Below are 27,186 nucleotides of genomic sequence, written 5' to 3' on the forward strand. Positions count from 1 at the left end.
GATTATTTTCACCATCATTTCAAACCTGTTGGTGCCAACTGATGGCCACAGAACAGATGCAAATAAAATGGAACTCTATCTGTTCTATTGCTTTGTTGAAAAAATCCGCATTGACTTTGGATTTATAATGTGCAAGTTTCTGCTCAAAATTGGCACTGATACTCGTAGGAAGCTTTCCTATGGCAGATTTTTAACCCCTATCTTTGCCCATTTTGAAATTCCTTTCTCTGGAAAATCTCCCAAAGACAGTGCCTCATCTGTTTTCTCAAAACCTTATTTTGAACGAAAGAACTTAAAATTTTTTGAAGGCCATTGGTGTTATAAGGAGACTGTGGCTGAGTCTAGAAGGAAAAATTTTCATGAAACACCTGTTACTCCTAGGGCTCCTTGTGATCAATCAGACTTTGTCTCTCCTTTCACCATTCATCCTAGAAAGTCTGCTAGCAAGTCCTTTGCATCAAATTCTGAAGTCATTTCCTTGCTCGAAGACCTCAAACAGCATGTCTTGCTTATTGAAGAAGGTCTCATGATGACCATGACCTCTGACCAAAAATCCTCTTTTGTTGAAAAAAGAAACCTTCTTGTTCCCCCAGTACCTGAGAGCAATATAAATGAGCCAAGATCTGTGCCCACAAGACCAACCACTGGCACTGAGACAACACCAGCTTCCAGTTCTCAGCCCAAGGATAAAGGCAAGGCTCCAGCTACTGAGGAATCAGATGAAGAGGGTGATGAAGAAACCGAGGAAGAAGAGGATCCTGCACAGTATCGTCTGGCCAGGAGAAGACCCGGATCATCTAAAATAACTATCTAGGCACTACTAGGTCACTGCACCTTAATCTAGGATTATATTTCATCTTTTGCATTGAACTTTTGTACTACTGGTCTGTTCAACTGGATATTTTCTACTGTTTACCATGTTATAATTAAGTGTGTGTTATGAATGCTTTTGAATGGGTGTTTAGATTGATTATGTGTTTTTGATATCTGCCCAATGAATGAATGTTTCTGGTTGATATTTGCTAAATGATTGGTTCTAGACTGTGATGTACACTGCAAATGAATGTTTGAGATGACAAAAAGGGGGAGAAATGGATTTGGACTGATGGTGTAGGAAAACTAGTCAGGGGGAGTCAGTTTCAGGGGGAGCTGAGTTGGATTAAACACATTTGATGTTGATACGTTTCTTCCTGAAATTTGTTAGGAGGAGCTACTCATGCACTTTGGTAGGGGGAGCTGTTATATTTGTTTCTCTATCCAAATGTTTTGTCATCATCAAAAAGGGGGAGATTGTTTATCTCAATTCGTATCTTTTGATGATTACAAAACATTTGGATGTTACTAATACTTTCTGTAGAGATACTTTTCAGAAATGACACCAAACAGGTCTGTGGATTCAAAGCAGATAAAGAAGGTCAAAAAGGATGAAGAGTAGTGAGGATGATGTCGGACGCACAAAAAGAGAGTATCGGACGTCCGACATCCTTTGAGCATCTTCGGACGTGTGAAGAACTCAGACTCGGACGTCCGAAGAAGACAAGCCAGGGCTTTTATGATTAACTGATCCTGATCGGACGCTCAACACCTGAGTATCGGACGTCCGACAAGTGTTGCTGGTTTTCGGACGCAACATTCTGAACGCATCGGCCGTCCGAAGGAATTGAAGAAGAAAGTCTCAGTTTACATTCTACCCTCGGACGCACGATCGGACGTCCTAAGGGATTCAAGAAAATTTCCAGAACTCATTAATCTCGTTCGGACGCATGAAAACTAAGCATCGGACGTCCGACAGCACCAACGGCTAGTTGACTCTTCAGTTGCCTTCTACCCGTTGACAGCATTAATTGAAGAATTTTCTTGTCTCCTATAAAATGAACAAAGTCAACCATCTCAGGACAACTTTGCACATCAAGTCTGCATCAGATAGTGAGTGATTCAAGGGTTAGAATACTCAAAAAGAACACGTGTACTCTTAGATTGTGCAATTTTCTGGTAGTTATTCAAGTGTGATACAGCTTCTTCAATAGTGTAGATCAGTGAGGGTTATTCGAGTATTTGTAAAACTTCCTTGCTTGACCAAGTGCGGTTTTGGGCAAGAAGGAAGTGATATCTACACATTGGTTGCTAGTTTGTTCAACTTGAAGTAACTTGGTTTATAAAAGTGTTGTTCAAACCTCAGTTGTGTTTGAACCCTGGTTTGGTTTTTCCTGCTTTCATTTACTGCTTTTATACATAAACTGTTATTCACTTCATCTTACAAATTTCTGTGTTCTCTTGTTACCTGGGTCAGTGGACGGTCTTTGAGAAAAAGAGAGGTAAACTGTGTGAAAAAGGTGGCCTATATCTCAGCTAGTTTTTAAAACCTAATTCACCCCCCCTCTTAGGTTGTCTTCGATTCTTACATTATTCACTATAATCCGTTTGGATTTAGCCATTTTCCAAAACATGAAATTTTTAGCACCCTATCTTAGCTTTTCAACGCCATAAAGAACGTCTTAAACGGACCTCGGTAGACTGAGATATGGTCATTTGAATGCAGTACAGTTGATTAGCCGAATAGTTGGAACTAGGTTATATGAATTGGGAATTGGATTAGGTTACACTGAAAATTAGACTAAGTGCTCTTCATGAAAATTGTAGGCCGTCGTCTTAGCTTCGAATTGGTATAAGTTGCACTTCAATCCGATAAGCGTAGCCTTGGATGTGCCTGTTCCGTAAAAACCAATCAAATCTGTCTTCTATAAGCTTTGTTTCCGCACTTGATATTAGCTTAATTTTTGTTCTTGTATTGTTTTAAGCCTATGGAATGGCTATTGAACTGACTTTGAGTTATGAATAACTTTGGGTTGGATTGAGTAAGAAAATGAAGCCTAAATGGCTGGAAATTAGGAAAATGCAAAGGACATGCTGCCCAAATTTACGCTCAAAGACTATAGAAATACACTTGCGACTTGGGTAGAGTTGATATGAATATCACTTGAGCCATCTAGGACTTTGGCTATCTTGGTTCGAGGGTTATACGTTAAAAATCTAGCCAAACTTGTACCCTTGAGGAAAAGACATCATGACCGATGTAAACTCGTTTTCCTTGCACTTTCGACTCACATGTTATTCCAAGTATAATTGCTACAAAACTTACGGTTTGAAAAGCGAGCAAGTGGTTCATGAACGTCTCCCAAATGAATTTCAATTAGTTGATTCCTGTTGAACGAAACGTTTAAGTTTCGAATCTTAGACATGTTTCAAAGTTCTCAAACTGAATTTTTACCGCAGATCTGGACTCCAAACCTGGAGTATAAATGAACGTGAATACTTCAAGCCTTACATTTTGGTGAGTGCTTCCGAATATCCGATTGCACTTGATACATATGTTTCTTACTTGACTTACACGATTACATGGTGAATGAATGATAGGGCAAGGGTGTACTTTACCGCACTTGCCCTAATATGACTTATTCTTGTAATTGATTACACTTGACTTGCTATACATGTACATGAGTTATATCCTGCCTTGAATTCCAGAAACCCTGTGGCTAGTTAGTCGAGTCGAGCCGGCAAGGGTCTGGTCGATTAGATAACAAACCCTGGATAACTAGTAATGGCGAGTGGAGTGTTATCTCCTCGACCAAACGGTATACTCGAGTATTACCACCCATGTTTTGTGTGGCGTGCGGGCCCGGAGAAGGGGGTTGATCGGTGGACAGAGACTGGCGTGTAGTGGGGTTTTATTTGGACTGGCTATTACTTGAAAGTTGACGGAGTGTCAACTACCAATCGATCGAGCTGGAACGGAGCCAAGACCTCATTTGTTGTATCCTTACATGTGAATGTGAACTTGAAGTTGCTAGACTAGCTAAAATGCTCTTTCTCGGATATGACTTGTTTGCTCGCTATTTCACTATTACTCTGCTATCACTTGGTTTGTTGGCCAATTTGATATTTAGAACTTCACTGAGCTTTGGCTCACCCCGTTAGTTTTGTTTTCCTTACAGGGGTACGAGCGAGGCGTGAGACATGTAAAGACTAGCGTAGTCTAGTTGTTTGACTTTGACTTTTTGTCTTGTACTCGCGCTATTCCTCGAACATAATGTTTTGTATTTGGATTGTATACGATTTGAACTAGTTTGGGTATTTTTAGACTCTGTACCTTGACTTCTATCAATGTAAATTATAAGCTTGAATTGTGGATGTTATTTATGATTCATGGATGTGTGTACATGATTCGAGTGAGCGAGTGAGTGAGTCCTGGCGAGAGCTGGGCAGGTGGTCCGCCGAACCCTTTGGTGCGCCTTAGGAGGAGGTGGGGTCGTCACATTATAGATATCACATGCTCTCTAAACAATAAGAAATACAACTGAACCATCCAAACCCTAACTCAAAATCCACCAAAAATCATTAAAACTAGTAAGGTAACTAACATTAGCCAAGAATTTAAGTTGTTATACAAACTTAAACAAGCTTAAGGGATAGAAATAGGATGGACAGCCATAATACCTCACTAAGATGCTTGCAAGAGATATCCACTACCTCTCCTTGTAAACTTTTAGCACACCAAACTTCCCAAGTGCTCAAAGAAAGGATTAATCGGTCTAGATTCTTGAATTTTCACTCAACTAAGCTAGAAATCAAGATTGAAATGAAGTGGTCTTCACTCTTTTCTTTTTCCTCTCATAAGTCACGACCAAGATGAAGGAAAATGAAGAAAAATAAGCCAAGAAGAAAGATAACAAGAAAGGAAAATGTCTTAGTCAAAGGTCTTGGTCAAGACCTTGGTTGGATTTTTGACAAATGGCTTAATCACAAATATGTCCACCAAAATATCTCTCTTTGCCTTAGTCAATAATGGTGGCTGACTTAAGGGTTAATTAAGAGCTAATTAGCTCAACTAAAACAAGGAGATTAAGGTAATAAAGTGGTGGTCAAGTAGTGTGTTCAATCGGTAGTGAACGGTACACGTCGGTTCACACCGTTTTTCCTTAAATCGCGCGTACTAGGGTTTTAACTTATGATTTACTAACTTATTATTATCACTTCTAATCACACACTTAATATCATCTAAAACTCACTCTTAATCACTAAATTTAATACACACTCCGTACCGAGTAATCACACTTCCAAAAGACATAAAAACCCTACTTTACGTTAACGATGGAAGTAAAGGGAAAACCCTTGGTTCTGTGATTAATTGTAACTATTGAGGAAGTGAATGAGTAGTAAAGCTATTGTAAAATAATGGATTCCAAATAAAAGGGAATTTTTAAGATAATATGAGAAATTTTTCAAGTCTTCACAATCACACTACCAAAATGCACACAAAAACACACACCAAAACCCTAGTATGCACAAAAACCCTAACTTATGCCTTTCCTTTAGAAAAATTATAACTTGAGTTATATATATATATAATTTATATAACTTGGCTTGTTAAAAACTAGACTTCAAATACTAAGAATCTCTAGAAGACACCTCAAAGAGATTTAGTTCATAAGTTGATCCAAATTGAGCCATAAACTACTACAACATTCCTATGTTTACTTGTGCTGGGCAGAATTTTTTAGTCAACTTTGCCAATTTTCTAGAATTTATGGACATTGAATCAAACTCTAAATTTTACACCGTAGGAAGCCCTCTGAGTCTAGTTTCAAACGCAGCAAACAGAACTCAATTCCGACTTTCCTATACAAAGTTATAGCCAATTTCCTAAAGCTGCGCAAGGCCTCCTGCGAAAATTTCTAGATTTTCTAACAACTTGAGATTATGAAACTTTTCTTAACAAAATTCACTCCCTTGACTCAAATTCAACCATTAAAGCAACCAAGAATCAAAGACAAGTGAGTTCACATTAGGGTTATAAAGAAAAGTAAAATTTTGGGGTCTCACACAAGCCACACAAAACAATTGAGAAAAGTCGTCAAGTCTTGTCTCCCGAAATCGGTCAACAGAGAAAGAAAGAACAAGAAATATTGTTGCCATCTTTTGTCTCTAGAAAAAGCATAAAGAGAGTCTGATGTCTCTCCAATTCAGTCAAAAAGAAGAAATAGAACAAGTCAACAATTGTGGCTTTTTGATTTGTTTTTCTCCAAGTTTTGCCAAGAAGCCTCAAAGTCAAAGACAAGAATAATGTACAAAATACTCCTCTGCATTTTTAGCCTCCAAAAAAAAACAGTGCCTAAAATCTCTCACATTTCCTACTTTTTCTCCTAATTAATTGGTATCCAAATACCAATTAGTTCCTAAATAACAATCCTATTACAATTCAACTTCTTTAGCGTTTGCTTTCCTTTGGAGTGACCCCACTGATTCCCCAATTTGTAACCAGCTACTTCACTCATTTTTCTGAAACTTCCCACGTGCAAATAATCTTGAGAATCCGGCCTTGAAGGTTGGAGTTAGGCGTGGGCACGCCTAACTGTCAGGAAGTTTTCTGGAATGTTGATTTTCAGCACCTTTTTTTCACCACTTCCTGTAATTAACACCAAACACAAAACCTGAGTAGAATCCGCCAAAGAGAGCGACATTTAGTCCAAAAAACTATGAAATATCAGTGAAATAACCCACTAAAATGCACCCTATCAATACCCCTATGCTTAATAAACGATTCGTATACTTGTAAAAAATTGTGTGTGGGGTATTTAGAATTTATAAATGTAAAACTTGATTGTGGATGTGCTAATTGTATATGTATACCCTGTGCATGTCAGAGATAAATCTATCTAGGTGCGAGAAATATTGCAACAACAAAAATTAAAGGAATATTGATCGTGTTAGTAGCAAACTTGATCTGAGAGAGAGTATTACTTAAGCTAGTAAATGTTACCATATTAATTCAAGGTTCAAAATTAAAAATTTTCATATTATTATTTAGCAGTGTTTTAGTCAATTTAGAGTTTTAATAATTTTATTGGAGTCAAGTTATGGTAGTTTTATTGTTCAAAAATTAGTATATTATTAGAAAATTTTTTATGGTTGTAACACTTGTTTATCAAGTCATCTAGTCTATAAATAGAGTGGTATATTATTGTGTTTATTCGAGAAGAGTGAAATTTGAGAGTTTTGTTATTATGTGTGATTGATGATATATTATTGATATTTATTCCTTTTGGCCCAAACATACTTGTATGTGTGTAAATTGCCTCCCCATATATATTGATTTTATGAAATATATCTTCTCCTATATATACTTGCGTATGTGTAAATTGCCTCCCCATATATATTGATTTTGTGAAATATATGTCCTATATATTTTTTGGAGAATATTTTGGGTTCTACATCAAAGAGACGACATCCTAAACAGTTGTTGTTGTTGAGAAAACCACGGTAACATATGACCCCCAAACTCGTCACAGCCACACTTTACCACTACCTTTAACACTGCAATTCATGAAAGAGAAGCCAGAATTCTCGCTTGTTGAGTTTCTGGCCTACGCTGTGATGGCTCCACTAATACCACTTGTAATTTTCTTGGATTAATCTTTCCTACACTATATACACTGTCAGCGTTAGATGGATAACAACTATGTAAAATTTGAATTTGAAATTCAATTTTCGCACACATGTCGTGAATCAAACGGTGATATTGTATACACTGTCAGTATATAGAAGATTTACTCAAATTTCTTTTGCTACTGAATTTATCACGCAATCCTTGTAAAGTGATTTTCTATTTCCAAAAATGAAATTGATGGATCCTTGAACAAAGCGTTCTTTGAAATAATGCCTCCCATTATCGTCACAAGGATATCTTGGGCCCCATAAAATTCACACCCATAAAATGCAGGTTTGTCACCAAAAATCCTTAGTGCCACAACCTGTGCTCTGTCTACACCGAGGGATGGAGGAGGAGCCGTGTTCTGAAAGCTAATATTATAAGTTACAAAATTAGTAGATAAAATGGCAACTGTATAGCTGAATGGAATTCCTCTAGTCGAATTCGCAGTGTCATTTCAAGCAATCGCCATGTTCAAATAACTCTGACCTTGTATTATTAAGTTTGTCTTATTTGCACTTATCGTCACTTTCTCCCTGTACATGCCTGAATCAACTATTATAAGTGTCCTAGTAGAGCTTAAACTAGGAACAGCATCCACTGCCTTTTGTACACTATTGAACTTCGCACATCTCTTTAAATCTACTGTGAGAACAAGTGAAACCCTATAACTAGTTGTACAACGTGGATTTGCAGAGGTGCACGGGGAGTCAGACTCTTTGCTACTGGTTCGAATGTTCCACGTCGAGGTTAGGGTACCTAGGTGGTTAATGCGCGATTTTGAGGAGCTTTTAGCTTTGTGGCATCATGTGCGGGTCATGATGCATTGTCTCGAGAGGCGAACAGGTCTGCCGTTGGTCTGGCTATGGCAGGCATTAACTCAGGCAGCAATTGGGTTTTTGAGTCATGGGGGCAACTACCCCTAGAGGTTCGCAGAGATATCTCTCTGGATCAGCTAGGTATCCCGTTTAGTAGGGTTGACTAGTGTTCGTCAGGAGTAGTGCAGTAACTCATGGAGGTACGGTTTAGGCCCCCCTCCTTGTATCCCGTCTTTTCAGTATAAGCAATAAATCCAAATGTTGGTAAAAAAAAAAAAGAAACCCTATAACTAGTAATGAGTTTAGACTTTCATGCCAAATCATCACAATATTTCTCACTTTTCTTGATTCTCTTGTGACTCGGATGATGTCTAGACATTCTACGTGTAAGCTCTTGGATAATGTCGATGAAGTCCTCAAACCTGCCTTTATTGATTATCTTTCATGCAAAAGTAAGTTTTGACCTACTAGTATCATCGTTGAAAGAAATGACTGCGTTAATTGAAAAGTGATGAGTGGGATAAAGAGAAACAATGATGGAAACTAGTAGAACGAGAAAGGAGGCTAGCCACAATAAAGTGGTTATTCTAACAGTCATGCTTTGGCTACTTGCGACGGCCGGCGAGACACAAAGATATAGAGGACGGCCTTGGGAAGCAACTGACCTACTTTTCTCTTAACATCTCAACAATATAATTCTCGAACCAATCTTACGTTAGTAGTGTTTTGGAAATTTTCATATTATTATTTAGTACTATTTTAATCAAGTTAGGATTTTAGTAATTTTATTAGAGTCAAGTTATGGTAGTTTTAATATTTAGAAATTAGTATCTTATTAGAAATATCTTATGGTTGTAAAACTTATTTATCAAATCATCTAGTCTATAGATAGGGAGTCATATTGTTGTGTTTAGTTGATAAGAGTGAAATTTGAGAATCTTGTTATTATGTGTGATTAATGATATATTGTTTATATGTATTCCTCTTCTCCCACACATACTTATATGTGTATAAATTGCCTCCTCATATATATTGATTTTATGAAATATATCTCTTATAATTTTTTGATTAAAAATTTTTGAGTTCTACATCTAGTAGCCTTAGATTTAGGAAATTGATTTTTGGGGTGCCTATAAACATTGGAAAATTGTTTCGATTACGAGATTTATAGTGATTATTTTTCCCTATTAGGGTTAAGGTATAAAAATTGTGGATGTTTTTCACTGTCAGAGTTAGAGAACAAAAATTGCTGTGAAGAAATTTGTTGATCAAGCTAGATAACAAGGATGGTCAAGAAATGTCTAGTTTGTGATGATTGGACTACAAGATTGGTCCGCAAGAATTGTCAAATTGATTGAGGTTGTGAAGACAGAGATCAAAGAAAAATCCTATCAATTAAATTGTGATTATGAAAATCACAAAGTGAATTGTCAATAAGTTGACATCAAATTGGGCGACGAAAATAATCTATCCAAAAGCGTGGATTATTTCACAAGTGAAAAATAAATTGAGCAACAAGATAAATCTTTTCAGGTCATGGAATGTTGCGACCGCAAAAATCAAGGGAGATTATTAATTATAATAGTAGCGAAACTAATCCAAGAAAGAGCTCAACTTAAATGAGGCAATGTTGGTATATTAAATCAAAGTTGATAATTAGAAATTTTCATACTATTATTTAGTAGTGTTTTAGTTAAATTAGAGATTTAGTAATTCTACTGAAGTCAAGTTATGCTAGTTTTATTATTTTGCAATTAGTATCTTATCTGAAAATTTCTTATGATTATAACAATTGTTTATCTAGTTATATAGTTTATAAATAGAGTGTCATATTATTGTGTTTATTTGAGAAGAGTGAAATTTGAGAGTCTTGTTATTATATGTGATTAATGATATATTGGTGATATTTATTCCTCTTCTCCATCACATATTTGTATGTGTGAAAATTATCTCTCCATATATATTAATTTTATGAAATATATCCCCTCCCACACATACTTGTATGCATATAAATTGCATCCCCATATATATTGATTTTATGAAATATATCTCTTGTATATTTTTTTGGTGAATTTTTTGGATTCTACATCAAAGAGTCGTCCTCCCACATGGTTGTTGTTGAGAAAATCACTGTAGCATATGACCCCTAAGTTCGTCCCAACCACACTTTACCAATGCGTTTAACACTGCAATTCACGAAAGAGAAGTCCGAATTCTCGCTTGTTGAGTTCCTCGCCTATGTTGTGATGGCTCCATTAATGCCACTTGAAACTTCTTCGCTACTGAATTTATCATACAATCCTTGTAAAGTGATCTTCCATTTCCAAACATGAAATCGATGGATCCTTGAATGAAGCATTCTTTGAAAAAATGCCTGCCACTATCGTCGTAAAGGGTATCGCGTGCCCCCTCAAATCCACACCCATAAACTGCAGCTTTGTCCTCGAAAATCCTCAGTACCATAGCCTGTGCTCAAACTGCACCAGGGGATGGAGAAGGAGCCGTGTTCTGAAAGTTAATATTATAAGCTACAAAAGTGGTAGATAAAATGGCAATTGTATAGCTGAATGGAGTTTCTCTAGTCAAATTAGTATTGTCATAGCAATTGTCGTGTTCAAATAACTCTGACCTTGTATTATTAAGTTTGTCTTGTTTGTACTAACCGTCACTTTCTCCCTATGCGTGCCTGAATCAACTATAATAAGTGTCCTAGCAGGGCGTAAATCAGAAAGAGCATCCACTGCCTTCAGTACACTGCTGAAATTCGTACATTCCTTTAAATTTATTGTGAAGATAAGTGAAACTCCATAACTAGTAATGAACTTAGACTTCCCTGCAGAATCATCATAAACAGCATCTCATTATTCTTCATCCTCCTCTGACTCTAATGATGCATGACCATTCTATGTGTAAGCTCTTGGATAATGTTAATGAAGTTCTCAAACCTGCTTTTCTAGATCATTCTTTGTGCAAAAGTAAGTTGTGACCTACTAGTATCACCGTTGAAAGAAGTGACAGTGTTAATTGGAGAGTGATGGGCGGGATAGAGATAAACAATGATAAAACTAATAGAGCAAGAAAGAGGGCTAGCCACAATAAGGTAGTTGTTCTAGTAGTCATGCTTTAGTTATTTGCGACAGCCAGAGAGACACAAAGATATAGGGGATGGCCTTGGAAAGCAACTGACCTACTTTTCTTTTAATATCTCGACAACACAATTCTTGAACCAATCTTATGTTGGAAGTGTTTTAGAAATTTCCATATTATTATTTAGTAGTATTTTAGTCAAGTTAAGGTTTAAATAATTGTGAAGACCCAAAATTTTGCTTATTTTAATGGCTTAATAAATTGTCTATTCATCCGTTTTCTCCAAATAAATTTATTTTAACCATTTTAAATTCAATTTTATGGAACCATGTCTCATTACACTATTAAAACATCCTGTTAGCAAATTAATTTTTTTTTCTGTGACTCGATTATCGAGGAATAAGTGAATATATATATTTTTCGAGATAATATTTGATTCGACAGTACAACAATCTTGGAGGAGTAGGAATGATTACTAGTAGGTTAAGACAAGTTAATCGAGAGCTTAGATGTGATTGATTTAAATAAAGTTTTATTATGCGTACGTCGATAATTTCTCGAAAGTCATACCGCATGACAAATTGGAGACTTGAGAAATTAATACTAGACTCGTGTGAGAACTCACAAATTTTCTTATTTTAAACTCCTAATTCTAGCTCATTTAATTATTTATTTGGCCAATTGCTCCGAATATTATTTTCTAATCTTTTTAGACCTAATTACATGGATCTATAGCTTAGTTATATTTTTAAAATGACTTGTTTCAAAATTTAATTTTTGGAAGTTCGTTAAGTGTGAATAGTGAATGCGCGGTTGGAAATAATAATTGAATCGAGGATAGAATAAGCTTGAAAATTTGGAGACTTGTACCATAGTCTTAAAATAGGTATTTTATGTTTAAGTGTTCAAATGTTAGTTGGTTATACTATCGTTATAAGAATTTCTTAGAAATTTCATTTTATTGCGCTTAAATCGGAAGTACGCGTTTTTACGCGCGCGATTAATTGAGGGACTTAAGACCATTACTTTTAGACTATTAAGAATGAATAATAATAGTATGAATACAAGTGCATTAGAGGTTTAGTACACTAGTGAAACAAACTCGAGAGAAATCGAGCACGAAACGCGCGAGCGCGCGCGCGAAAGAAGAGTTGGCTTTTGGAGTAATTCTTGTCCACAAATTTATAAGCTTCACAAGGAAGCTTCTTCATCAGCAACGCCACTCTTCTTCTTCCTTGTTCCAGCCGTGCACCAAGAGAAGAAAAACAACCCAAAGCTCTCCAAATTTCTTGCTTCATTCCTTCATCAAATCTTCTCAAAATCATCACACAACTTCCACTTCACTTGGAGAGCAACTTAAGCTAGAAGAAGGGCATCATCTCACGGTTTTTCTTGGAGCTTTTGGTGACTAAAATTTCTGGTTTCATCATCTAAAGAGGTAACAAATGATTGAACCTTCAAGTCTTGATTTATGAAAGTTAGATTACACTCATGAGCTCTTGGATTCTCATGGGTAGCTTGTTATGTTGGAAATATTGTTGGGTGGGCTCTATGAACTCCCACTCTTGGATTGATGGCTGATGTGATGCTTGATGATGGATTTAATGTTGGTTTAGTGCTCAAATTGGTAGATTAATGGTGCATAGCTAGTATAAACTTCAAGGAGTGCATGGATGTAAAGTTTCCAATTCTGCCCTGTTATGATCGTGCCTCTTTTTGTGGAATTTTAAGATTTTAATGGCTTGTATATGATGTTTATATGTTGTATAGATGGTGTATAAAGTTTCATCGAAAAATATTGAGGTTTGGTTGGTCAAATGGATTAATCTCGCAAAGCTTGCAAACCTGGAAAAATTTCCCCGTAATGCTCAGACAGCCTTTTTGTTTCGTCCATAAGTCTGTGCTCTGACGTCAAAATCAAGTGCCGTCAGTGGAATTTGAAACTAGACATTCCCAGCTTTCCAACGGTATAAAATGCAACCCCTAATTCCACCCGAGTATCCCGTACCAACTGTTTAAAGCTGCAACTTGAGGCTCGAATTTGAGCTAGTTGTGTGCTGAATTTCAAAATGATTTATTCTGTGAAATTATAGTTTTATGAATGTATTTTCTAACATCACCAACCATGCTCAATTCCGAGTTGAATTGAGTGATTTGTGATCAAAATACAAAACCTGCCCTATTCTTGAAAACCCTAAATTTTGGGCAGAATTGATGCTAGACTTGGTATGGACTTGTCGATTGAATTTCTTGGAGTTAAAACACTTACCAAATGTCTCATGAATGTTCCTTAGGCTTTTCCTACACAAATGAACCATGTTTGAAGTATTTTCCATGGCCAAATGTTTGGAATGAAAAACAAAAAGCTCAAGGCAGTTTTGCCTTAGGATTTTTCGAAACTTTGGTTGTTTGGTTGACTACCTTTCCGAAGGTATTTTTCCATGAAATTTGATAGAGGGATACCTTTTATATAGGAGTATTATATTGCTGATTTGGGTTCCAATCCGAGTCCATTTCGCTGTTCGACTAAATTACCCAATTCGTGACTCGAGTTTGGAAAACCCTTGTTTCACAAGGGAATTTTGGTAACTTTGAGTTGCCATACCTTAGTGTTCAAAACTCCGTTTCTCGTTCCTCTTGTTTTGTTGTAAACTTGGATTACAACTCTAATAGAGTTCCAAATTTCATGGGTTAGTTCAAATCAAGTAAATTTTGCCGAATTTTCAAAGTTGGCCAAAAACCAACCTAAACCTGTTTTCATTGCCCCAAAACAGCAACTTTGAGCTAAATTTTGGATACCTTTCATTTGGAATCCTGGAAAGGTGTCTTCTAGGAATTTTTAGTACTTTCTAAAAATTTTCCAACGGTACCAAGTTTTCCAATTTTGGACTTGTAAAGAGTGAGATACGATTCTTTCCAAAGATCTAGTATCAAAACTGAAATTTCCAAATCTTAAGGAAATGGAGTTTTTCAAATTCTCCTTATTCCTTCGATATTACTTGAACGTTTTATACTTGATTTCAAAGATGAAAACTCAATTTCTCTTGTACTTTAAAACCCCACTTTTGAGCCTTAGTTCGCGAGTAATTTAGGCTTATTTTAGGAAAATTTTCTAGGATTGTACAAGCGTACAATCTTTATTGATAATTGGGGTTTATAAGTGATTACTCACTATTAATTACTCAGGCTCGCACAAGAACCTTCAAGAGGATCCTACGGTGGACGCTTGAACTTTAAGTAACATTTCTCCTTGGTTGACTTGGTGAGTGTCAAGTGTATGTTAAATGCTTATGTGATTGAGATATTATTGTACGAATGTTATACATGATACGTAAACTTGCCGAGGTGAGGGTGTACTTTATCTCCCTCGTCCTCTTTCTCGTGTAACTACGTGATACTTATTACTTGAATGAATATGATTGGTAATTGTACATGGATAGTACGTGCATGAATAGTTGAAATCCTGAGAACTTGATACGTGCTTACTTGTTATCAATGACTTGAGATTTGAAAATAGAGCCGAGTGTGTACTTTATCGAATTCGTTCTCATTTGAAATAAATGACTCGTGCTTGAATTACATGACTTGATGGAAATGAAATGAATGTTTGAATGTATCAAATGCTTGAATGACATGAAATGATTAATTATGCTATGGCTGCATAAGTCAATTGGAGCGATGTCTCATCGACCTCTGAACGATAGTAAGTACCACACCAATTGGTTGGGAGGTACCTCTCGAATCGTTTCAGATCTATAAACTAAACGATAGTAAGTACCACACCGGTTCGGGTGGGAGGTACCTCTCGAATCGTCTCAGCACCCTAAACCTCTGAACGATAGTAAGTACCACACCAGTTCGGATGGGAGGTACCTCTCGAATCGTCTCAGAACCCTAAAGCATTCTAAGTCAATTAAAGCGCTGTCTCATCGACCTCTGAACAATAGTAAGTACCACACCAATTGGGTGGGAAATACCTCTCGAATCGTCTCAGATCTATAAACTAAACGATAGTAAGTACCACACCGGTTCGGGTGGGAGGTACCTCTCGAATCGTCTCAGTACCTAAACCACTGAACGATAGTAAGTACCACACTGATTTGGGTGGGAGGTACCTCTTGAGTCGTTTCAGAAACATAAATGGAATAAGTGAAGTGCTACGAATTTGATTACCTACCCGGGTGACGGGGTGTCGTTACGAGAAGGTATTAAATTAACCTTGGGCAAAGCAATTGAAAATTAGCTCCCGAGAGCTCTTTCATCCTATTCAAGTGTGTTTATTATAAATTAGAATTACTTGAATGTATAGCTTTCTTTATTGTGTAAGTATTATTGCTATTGAACTACGTATCTTTCATGTTTTCTTGGCCTCACGAGCATCCGCTCACCCCGTTAGATTTGTTTCCTTTAACAAGAGCCGAAATGGGAGGAATTATGAAGAAGCTTATTTGATGGCTCATTTGATTAGAATTTTGAATGTATTTGTTTAGACAACTTTTGGAAGTTGTATATTTTGGAAAAAGTAATTGTAAGTTTGAAATTGTGATGTAAGATTGAATGTTTACGCATGGAAATGACTTCGTACTTTTATTCTGATTTTTATTGTTAGTATTAGACTTTAAGTTTGAATTGAATTTGTACCGAGCCCTGGCGAGAGCTGGGCAGGCGTTCCACGGATACCCTTGGATTCGCTCTTGGGAGAAGTGGGGGCGTCACAATAATTCTATTGAAGTCAAGTTTTGGTAATTATGGAGTCAAGTCTAGTGTTTTAGTAAGCTAGGGTTTAGGAGTTAGTATGTTATTAGGAAATTTCTTATAGTTATAAGACTTGTTTGTCAAGTCATCTAGTTTATAAATAAAGAGTCATGTTATTATGTTTAGTTGAGAAGAATGAAATTTGAGAGTTTTGTTAGTATATGTGATTAATGATATAGTGTTGATAGTTGTTCCTCTTCTCTCATACATATTTGTATGTGTGTAAATTACTTCTCATATATATGGATTTTATGAAATATATCTCTTATAGCTTTTTTTATTGAAATTTTTTGAGTTCTACATCTGGTATCAGAGCTCTAGATTTAAGAAATTGATCTTGGGGTGCCTGTGAATATTGAAAAATTGTCCCGCTTATAAGATTTGTTGTAGATATTTTTTGTTGTCAGAGTTAAAGCATAAAAATTGTGAGTCTTTTCCACTGTCAAAGTTAGAGCATAAAAATTGCTGTGAAAAAAATTAGTTGATCGAATTAAACCACAAGATTGGTCATGGAATATCTAGTTTGTGAGCATTGGACCATAAGATTGGTCTACAAGAATTGTCAAATTGATTGTAGTTGTGAAGACAAAGATCGGAGAAGAGTCTTGCTAGTTGTATTGTGATTATGAAAATCACAAAGTGAATTGTCAATAAGTTAACATCAAATTGAGCGACGAAAATAGTCTATCCAGAAGAGTGGATTATTTTCACAAGTAAAAAATAAATTGAACGATGAGATAAATCTATCCAAGTGCGTGTAATATTGCAGCAACAAAAATTAAGGGAGATTATTGATCGTGATAGTGGTGAACCTGATCTCAGAGAGAGTTTGATTTAAGGAAGGCAATGTTGGCATATTAAATCAAAGCTCGAAATTAAAAATTTTCATATTATTATTTAGTAGTGTTTTAGTCAAATTAGGATTTTAGTAATTCTATTGGAGTCAAGGTATGGTAATTTTATTGTTTAAAAATTAATATTTTATTATAAAATTTCTTATGGTTGTAATACTTGTTTATCAAGTTATTTAGTTTATAATTCCAAAAAAAAAAAGTTATTTAGTTTATAAATAGAGAGTCATATTATTGTATTTAGTTGAGAAGAGTAAAATTTGAGAGTCTTATTATTATGTGTGATTAGTGATATATTGTTGATATTCATTCCTCCTCTCCCATATATACTTGTATGTGTGTAAATTATGTCCCCATATATGTTGATTTCATGAAATATATCTCCTATATATTTTTTGGTAAATTTTTTGGATTCTACAGGATCGACTTATATTTGTACTTGGTACTATCCTAATTTATATTTGTAATTCATTATTTTTTTGTCAACTCTCAAAGCATTTTTCATAATACAAGAACACTATTTACTAAAAGAGTAGTTATACCATCACTGCCATATACGTATTCCTTAAACAAATCATCTGAAATTGTTAAGAGAACGCGATTTTTTGTTTTGATCATCATAAGGTGTTAGCTTGGATCAAATGTAGTTTGTTGCCTAATAATGCCTGCACGAGGTAAGAAGGACTAAATTAAGTTTTACACATAAAAAGACAGGTAAAATATATATACACATAGTTTACTTGTTTATACAAAGATGTTTGATGTAAATAATTGGTTTGCCCATTTCAGACTTCTTAATCCTCAAATAGATTACATTTTCTTCCCTATTTCATATGTTGTAATGTTGAATCAATCCGTAGGAATGCAATATGTGACAGTCCCACCTCCCCCTAAGGCGAACCAAAGGGTTTGGCGGACCGCCTGCCCAGCTCTCGCCGGGACTCAGTCGATCACTTCCATCCTCGAGCAAAAACCAGATCCAGTCCATACGAAAAATATAGCAATGATCCAAAAACTTAAACGAAACTTATATACATTACGATCTCAAAAGAAGTACAACCGTCGAATATACAAAGGTTCCAAATCCACCATACAACCAACCCGTGCCAAGCACTAGGGCGAGAACCATTACAAGAAAGATCAAAAGCTAGACCAGCTAGTCTATACAGATCTCTCGTCCTTGCGTGCCTTCCCCTGTTAAGGAAAACAAAACTAAAGGGATGAGCTAAAAGCTCAGTGAGGTTCCGAACACATAATAAAACAATCAATCCAATACACTAACATGGCATATCACTACTTCACGAAACATTTACAATGGAAAGCGATAAAACATTCATGAAAAGGATACGGCTCACAGGGAGCAATTCATTCGATCATTCATTCGTTCTCCTGACATTTCCCCTTATTCCTCCAATCATTTGAAAATTTCCTTTTTGTAAATAAACCCTCGTTCATTCGTTCATTCGTTCATTTCATTCACCCTCTCCTGGACATTGTCCAGGCTCCACCAACCTCCACCAACCTACAAAGGTAATACTCGAGTATACCAAAACGTTCACCCAGGTCACCATATCGCCCGACCGAGTCCGCTTCTGGCTCGAGTCGATCGGTAACAAGGGGCAGTGGCAAGTTCAGCCAAAAGGTTTACATTCATGCACAAGTAACATTCCAATCGTTCAATCATTGAAATTTCACAATCATTTAGGCTGAGTGCGATAGAGTACACACTCGCCTTGAAACTCATTTTTTTTTTTCAATCATTGAAAGTACTTAACACGTTATCAACCAATAATACAAGTCATGAAGTCAAGAAAATACAACAAACAAGGAACACTCACCTAACTATGCAAAATAACGTGCAAAATATCCTTCTGGATAGAATCCTTAATCACCGAGAAAACCTAAGATTGAACGAGAAAGAATATAGCACAACCAATTAGGTGAAATCCAAAAAACCCAATAAATGATAAGTAAAACGCATAAAAATGACTTTAAAGCGAAACGGGGCATTTGGACTGATGGTCGGAAATATCTAGGGTTTCATAGACTAAACGTAAAGCTAAACTAAAAAGGGTTATAAAATTTTGCGGCAAAAAGCACTTGGACCAAAGACAAGTCGGAATCCAACTAGCCTTCAAGAAAAATTTCGGCAGCAAATCCCTTGTGTTTACCTATTTTTCAGCCATTAATAGCTTCATTATTTCCTCAAATCATTCCCAACATCTCACACAAAATAAGCTCATTTCCAAAAGCCGTTCACTAGGCTTAAAGTCATTCAAGTACAAAATTTAGCTAGGAAATGACCGGATATGAAAGTCAAGCCCTAAACTATTCAAATAAACACAATAAGACTCGATTACAAGTCATAAACCAATTCTATATACTACCAAAACAGGGTTCCCTAAGCATACACAAGCAATAGAGGAAACCAGAAAAAAAAAATCCGGAAATGATTTAGCTTTAACCCTAAAAAAAACAGTTTTTGACCTCATTTTACGGTAACGGCACCAAAGGTACTACGATTATCGGATGAAGGTACAAGACCCACCGTTTTGAAGCTAAAAGATAGGGCTACAATATTACAGAAGGTCACTTAACCCAGGTTCGAGTGTAACCAGGTCAAAAATGCAAGGAACTCACCAGAATTGGAAAAACAGATTCACAGAACACGTTCTAGTGCAAACATCATAACTCAGCCTACCCAAGTCCAAATCTAGAAATTTCAAACTCAGATGAAAGCTAAGAAACAGGGCTACATTTCATCAGAAGACCTCAACAACCAATTCGGAAGCAATTCCAGCCAAAACAACCAATTACAGGCGCAATTCTAGCATTCGGGTAAAACCAGGACAGCAAGGGTAATTTTGACTTTTCTCATTCTACACTACTCCGATTGACCTGAAATTTTGTAGGCACTCTAAAATGTCATTCCCTACAACTTTCATGTTTTAATTCAAGGCCAATTCGGCCTCTAACTAGGAGCTATAAATTCGGGCAGAATGTAACCATTAGAACCCTGATTTTTTCAATTTTCTTCCAAACCAGAAATTGGTTGCAATTATCCACTTTTTCCACCTTCTAGAATCATTATATACCATTTCCAATCATCATAGATAGCCACACAATCATGTTCATATTAAAACAGAAAAATCCCCAAAAATAATAAAACTTCATCACTTCAACCACAAATCAAGAAATAATCCATAAACTTGCATCTCATACTACCACTAATCATGATTGAAGCATCAATTAAGGAAGGAGGGTGGTTCTTCACAACTCACCTTAGAAACAAGAGAGAGAGAGCAATAGGTCCTCTTAGCTTTCCAAATAACTCCACAAATCAACTCACTAACACTAATTGAAGAGGTTTTATGGAGTAATTGCAAGTTTCAATGGTTGGTTGGATGGATTTGAGCTAAATGGAAGCAAACCTTGAAGAGTTTCTTTCTTTCTTTTGGAGAGAGAGAGCCGGCCACTTGAAGAGAAGAAAATGGGAATTTTTGGTTAATTTTGTGATTTATTTGGTCAATGGTAAGAAAAGAAATAGTAGTCTTACAAGTCACTCCAATCAAATGGTGATACTTGTCACCCCATTTAATGCTTGCCTAACTTTTGTCTCCCTCATACCAATCCACTTAGCATCCTCTACTTATCTCTTAACACCCGGTAAATTAAATCCAGTATCCAAAATTTAACCTAGTTGACCGAACTTTTCGCACTAGTGGGTCCCACGTCCGGTATACGCTCTTAATTTTTCAAAAACTATCCGATACTAGAAAAATCATCCAAAAACTATATTTACTCATAAAAATTATTTTCCCAATTTCTCAAATCAATAAAATGTGGAAAAACGGGCAATTATAAGAAAAAATAAAACCGAGTACTTTAAAGCAAAATTACAGGCTCTCACACAATAAGGTTTCAGCATCAAAGGCATATGCAAGTCAAATTAGACTGACATTTCCTTTTATAATATTAAATCTTTAAACATGTTTTCTTCCATCTGCTTTCTGACAATCTTTGTCATAATTACTACGTATTTGATGTGGATTAATTTTTCAAGTTATAAGTCTTAATTATCCGCTATTGCAAATATACGAATCGAATCGAATACAGAGATAATCAGGATCAATCCTATAAGGAACAAGTCAACTACTAAAGCTTTTTAACTAGCTCTATTATCTAAACAATGATAAATTTTAGTAATAAAAATACAACTACTTAAGTTAACAAGAAGAAAATAAATGACAAAGAAGAAACAAATAGGAGTTGAATCCTAAGGTTCCAATTTCCTTATTTGCTCATGATGTGGATTTGATTCGGTTGATTGAAACTATTAATCTTGTCTTGCTAAGGAGTAATTTTCTAATGTATTGAAACTTTCTTTCACCAACGAATTATTTATACATATATCTAGCATTCACCAACTTTCTTGCTGAATAACTATATATAAGTTCATTAAGATCAGTAAAACTACTAGTTCATATCCACTTAAAAGTATCGCTAATGTTATGAGCACACTCTTTAGAGTTTATGAATTCCGATTTACTATAAAAGGACAATTTCCATAGCACCAAACAATGTATTAAATGATTTGTAATTAGTGACCAAGTGATTACAAACATAAATCAAGAGTACATGAACTAACAAGTACATCATATATATAGATATATATATATCAAGAGTACATGAACTAACAAGCACTAATGAATCCATAATCAAGATACTAATAGATCCATCTCAACCCTAGGAGGAAATAGCTTAACTACTCATAGATAGTAACACATGAAAGTTGATATTTCTCTTGTAGTAATTCATGAAAAAAACACAAAAGTAATAAAGAGGAAAGGATGAAGAAATCTTATTCCATGAATGGAGATAAAATTCTTCAAGCATCTTTTACAAACTTGACTTCAAAACACAAAGGTATGGAGCATTTTTCACTCGAACTCTACCTACAAAAGTTGAAGATATGAACCCTAACTTTCCACGTATTTTTTTTGGGTGAAAACTAAGCTATTTTTGCTCCCAGAAGTGTCCTCCGAATGTTCCCTTTGAAATGCTGCATAAGTTAGCATACATAGATGGACAAAAAGTAAAGGAAAAAGTGTGTGAGAAACCCTAGTTACCGTATAACTGACCTAAGGATACATGAAGGAATCCACGGATGAATCAATATCGGGACCCCACGGATCTAAAAGTCGGTGAGGATCCACAAATGGATCCTTTGTGTGGATCTGAAGCTGAATTCTTAGAGTCAGATCTTCGAGATGGATCCGTGGGGCTCTCCCTCTTGGATCTGTGAGTGGGTCCATTTTGTGCTACAGGTCCAAAATTCCAAAAGTTAATCTGCGAGCGGATCCTTCTTGTCGAGTTGGATCCACGGTGCGAATACTCCTCAACTTGCACAAGGCTTCACTTTCCTCATTCAACATTTTCCACCTTCACTCATTTGACTTTGATTTTTACTCCATCTCTTCAAATCATCTCCAAATTATCTTAAATATATTGTCTTGCCTCATTTGATCCGGATTGATATTTAATTCACCAAAACCAACAAAAATACATAATTTTGTGAGTTAATCCATTCAAATCCATGTTTTGGCTGAAAATATTAATTTATAACATTTCTTGCTAAAAAGGATCAGTTAACACCCTTGTACTATAAAAGCACACAAAAACTATTGGATAAAACATACTAAAAATATACAAAATAAATACTTATCAATATTTTCCATCTATTAGCCTACAATCTTGAGCCACCACAGTTTTCAATCACTTACTAAGCTCCTTTGTGATCTGATCTTTAGCTCTTGGTAAGTTGATTTTGTATTGAGTAGACGACTTATACCAACCGATGACCCCAACCATTGTCTTGAATTGGAATTGGAGTGCACCAAATTTTGCCTTCTAAAAACAACACATCATCAGTGTAGAAAAGAAAATTAAAAAAATGTGGGCTGCTTTTTTTCATTTTAATGCAAACAGTGGTTGCAGGATTATTTTAATGTTGAAAAGAAGATTTGGGTGATAGGGTAAAAATTGTGGTATTTTATATGTGCAAGTTGTTAGTTAATAGTGATATTTGAGCTCTAATTTGAATAGAAACTACTCAATTTTGATATTATGTTGTTCTAATAGGTGGATAGCTCAATTCGAAAGAAAATAGACCAATCTCAGCGAGGCATATCACGTGAAAGAGCAACGATGCGAGTCAAGCAAAATTGAAATGAGGGCAACTGGTTTACAAATGATCCACAGGTGGATCCATGTCTAGTGCCGATGACGAAATTGGTCACTGCGATGGATTTTTCTGGACTTGTTTGGGATTTGAGCTTGGCCCAATGACCAGCGCCAGACATTGGGACATTGGGCCGGTCTTCATAGGGAATTGGCACAAACATAGCTTTTTCAATTCCAAGAAAGCTAATTCTACCATATTTGGGCTACAACTTTAAGAAATTATAAATAGGAATACTTTAGAACATTTTTAGGAGGAAAAAAGCACTAAGGTAGCTTTAGTTCATCAATTTACAAATATTTTTCTTGGGAGATCAAGATCAAGGTACAAGCAAGAATCAAGGAGCAATCAACATGGTAACTAGAGTATAAAAAACTGAGAAGTTTTTCTTACTTTATTCTCCAATATTGTGTTTTTATTTGAATTCTTGATTTATATCATGTCTATGTTGAACTAATTTGTTTCTAGAGTTAGGATTTTGTAAAAGAGTATTGGTTAATTATTTTAGTAAATTATTGACATTTGTCTTGATTTATCTATTTTATTTTAATTATATATTTATGTTTGGCCACCATAGACACACTCTTAGGATTTATATTAAACTGAGAAGAGATATACAGCTAGGTACTAATTAGATAAATATACTTAACCTAATCATAGAGTAGGTTACGATTTGTATGATGTAATTAAATCACCAAAGATCTTAAAGGGTTCAATTAAACACTTGTGATCTCGAGAGAGATGTGAGATTTAATTGAGTAGAATTTAGATATATCAAAAAATAATCTAAAGTACCATTGTGTGATACGTTCTTGGTATGTTAAGAACATAACTAAATAATTAATTCAAACTCTGGATCAAAATCTGAACCTTGGTCTTTTGCTAATTGTTTTCTCAATTTACTTAACTAGTCTAGTTTATTTATTTTATTTCTTAATTGGAGATTGATACCACTTTTTAATTTTGAATTTTATTATTTTTCTATTTTAATTAAACTAGAGAAAATTAACCTGTCTCTATGGGTTTGATTCTTGAAATATTCTCGGTGAATTCTTGGTATGATCCACTGTGTGTGCATGCAAGATATGTTGGTTAAGTTTTTGACGCCGTTGTCGGGGATGATGCTTAATTTTACTACTTTAGTTTTTTTTATTTTTTTATTTTTAGTTTTTTATTTTTGTTTCTGATTTTTCTTGCTTAAGTATCTGATTTATGACCCGATCCTAAAAAGGTGACTTGGTGTTTGATTATAAAGTTGAGAAAACTACAAAGTACTTGAGGAAGCAAACTTGTCTGTAGAAACAAGCTTTGCATCAATTGTCACCTAGGATGCATATTGCCTTAGAGTTCAATAAATCAGGTTGTTAAAACGAGTCCAAGATGGCAAAAAAGTAGGAATAAGGTTAATAATCAACACTAGGTAGTTCAACCACCTGCCAGACTTCATCCAATGTCTTGTGATCGTGGCTTTTCCCTATTGAATTTGCCTGAGTGATAGGGCAAGGAATTATGAGTTAAAGACAATCCTCTTTAACATGCTGCATGTTTTCTATGACTTGGTTAATAAAGATCTGTTTCCCTTTATCTAAGAGTTCTATTCAGTGATCCAGATGTTTCCTTTGAATGGTGATTTAGAGGATGATCTAAGGATGAGATTCTCCCTATATTGTCTGAAAGATTGTATGAAATCATGGCTGCTTAATCTACTTGAAGGTTTTTTGAGGACATAGGAAGATGCGTACAAAATCGTTATGACTAAATATTATTCACCTTAGAAGACATCAACTTAAGGAAAAGATTTGCACATTCTTACAGATGGGAGAGCCAATATATGAAGCTTGGCAGTGATTCAAGTTACTACTCCTTTAGTGTCCCCATTACCAGTGTTCTCTGTGACAGCCCCACCTCCCCCTAGGGCATACCCCAGGGTTCGCCGGGTCGCCTGTCCAACTCTCGCCGGGACTCAGAGGCAAAAGTAAATAAAAGCTATTCACACGGCAAAAGAGTACTATTCATATTATATACATCGACAAAAGAGTTCTATTTACATCCCCAAAAGCAACTACTCATACCATTACATCCTTATGATTATAACCAAAACCAAAGAGTGGACCCTAAGAGGGTCCTTACACGGATCACTATAATAGGGAAAAACATTTTTTTACTATTCGGTGATTACAAACGAAACCTAACTATACTAGTGATGGTGCCAAAATTTCCCCGCGTCGGCCCTGCTAAGGAAAACAAAAGAAAAGGGGTAAGCTAGAAGTTTAGTGACTAACCAGGGGTAAAAATATAATTTTTACATGTCAACATTTGCACAGTGAGAGCAAAGCAAAAGCAGAAAAGTAACACCACATGGTAAGAATACGGGTGGCTCCCAAGCCAACTCATTTGTCAAGCTTGATCACTGGTTGACTCTTGAGATCCTGAGCCACACAGCTCACTTCTCTTAAAGGATTCTAGATAAAGAGACGATGAGCCTCAGCTCAAGTCACGAGCAATAAATGGTCAAAATATTTTTCAAGCAATAAATGCTCTAAAATCGTAGTTCAAGCAATAAATGCTCTAGTTCAAGCAATAAATGCTCTCAAATTGCGTCACAAGTAATAAATACTCTAGTTCAAGCAATAAATGCTCTCAAATTGCGTCACAAGCAATAAATGCTCAGCAAATGTTCACAAGCAATAAATGCTCCATAACAAATCACAAAAATCATATTTCACTGGTATCAAGAGCAACTAACGGATTTTAGATCGAGTGCGATAAAATACACCCTCGCCTAAGTGCCCATTTTTCATAGTAAACTCATATTAGTATTGAGTTACACAGAAACCCTGATTACTCACCTAAAGAGCAAGTATAACGAGAGAAAGTACGGAAATGAATTCAAGTCGCTAGCTAGTGGGCCCCACCGGCTCCGTCTAGCCCGTCACCGCCTGTAGTAGAAGGTTGAGCCATATTATCACACAAACAACTACTAAGGTGCACAAATTAAGCAAAACGGCAAAATTGGCACATGCATGTGCGGAAACGGCAAACGAAAACGTAAACGGCCGGCAACGGAAACGGTAGATTTGGCACCTAGAACCGTTTTGATCAAATTTCAGGCTACGGTTATCGGATCGAAGTGCCTGAGGTACTGTTACGAAGCTAAGAAGAAGGGTTACAATTTTCATGAAGACACCTTAATCTAGATCTGAATGGAAGCAGGTCGAAATTATGGAAAACAGTACCAGAAATTTGCATTTTAGGGTGATGGACAGGGTTTGTTTGCTGGACCATAACTCACAGCTCACAAATCCAAATCAAGAAATTCCAAAGGCGTTGGAAAGCTAAAACATAAGGCTATAACTTTTGTATTTTGACCCAAAACTGAATCAGTATGAAGCATAGGGGAAAACGGGTTCAAAGTTCCTGTCAGAACTGTCCAAATTCGAAGGCAGTTCTGACAATCGATCTTATTCTGGTCATAACTGAAGCTACGGAACTCGGATTTGGATGCACTTTATACCTGTGAAATATGATTTTTGTGATTTGTTATGGAGCATTTATTGCTTGTGAAACATTTGCGGAGCATTTATTGCTTGTGACGCAATTTGAGAGCATTTATTGCTTGAACTAGAGCATTTATTGCTTGAACTACGATTTTAGAGCATTTATTGCTTGAAAAATATTTTGAGCATTTATTGCTCGTGACTTGAGTTGAGACTCATGGTCTCTTTATCTAGAATCCTTTAAGAGAAGCGAGCTGTGTGGCTCAGGATCTCAAGAGTCAACCAGTGATCAAGCTTGACAAATGAGTTGGCTTGGGAGCCACCCGTATCCTTACCATGTGGTGTTACTTTTCTGCTTTTTCTTTGCTCTCACTGTGCAAATGTTGACATGTAAAAATTACATTTTTACCCCTGGTTAGTCACTAAGCTTCTAGCTTACCCTTTTTCTTTT

At 35.9% G+C, this 27,186-nt stretch overlaps 2 pseudogenes; both read right to left on the reverse strand.

Annotated features, from left to right (window-relative positions):
- Positions 1-7,265: 7,265 nt before the first annotated feature.
- Positions 7,266-8,362, reverse strand: LOC113719427 (probable pectinesterase 15; annotated as a pseudogene).
- Positions 8,363-10,387: 2,025 nt separating this feature from the next.
- On the reverse strand, positions 10,388-13,285 carry LOC113719426 (probable pectinesterase 15; annotated as a pseudogene).
- Between the last annotated feature and the right edge of the window lie 13,901 nt (positions 13,286-27,186).

Source organism: Coffea arabica, chromosome 11c (genome assembly GCF_036785885.1).
Source record: "Coffea arabica cultivar ET-39 chromosome 11c, Coffea Arabica ET-39 HiFi, whole genome shotgun sequence".
Classification (NCBI taxonomy): domain Eukaryota; kingdom Viridiplantae; phylum Streptophyta; class Magnoliopsida; order Gentianales; family Rubiaceae; genus Coffea; species Coffea arabica.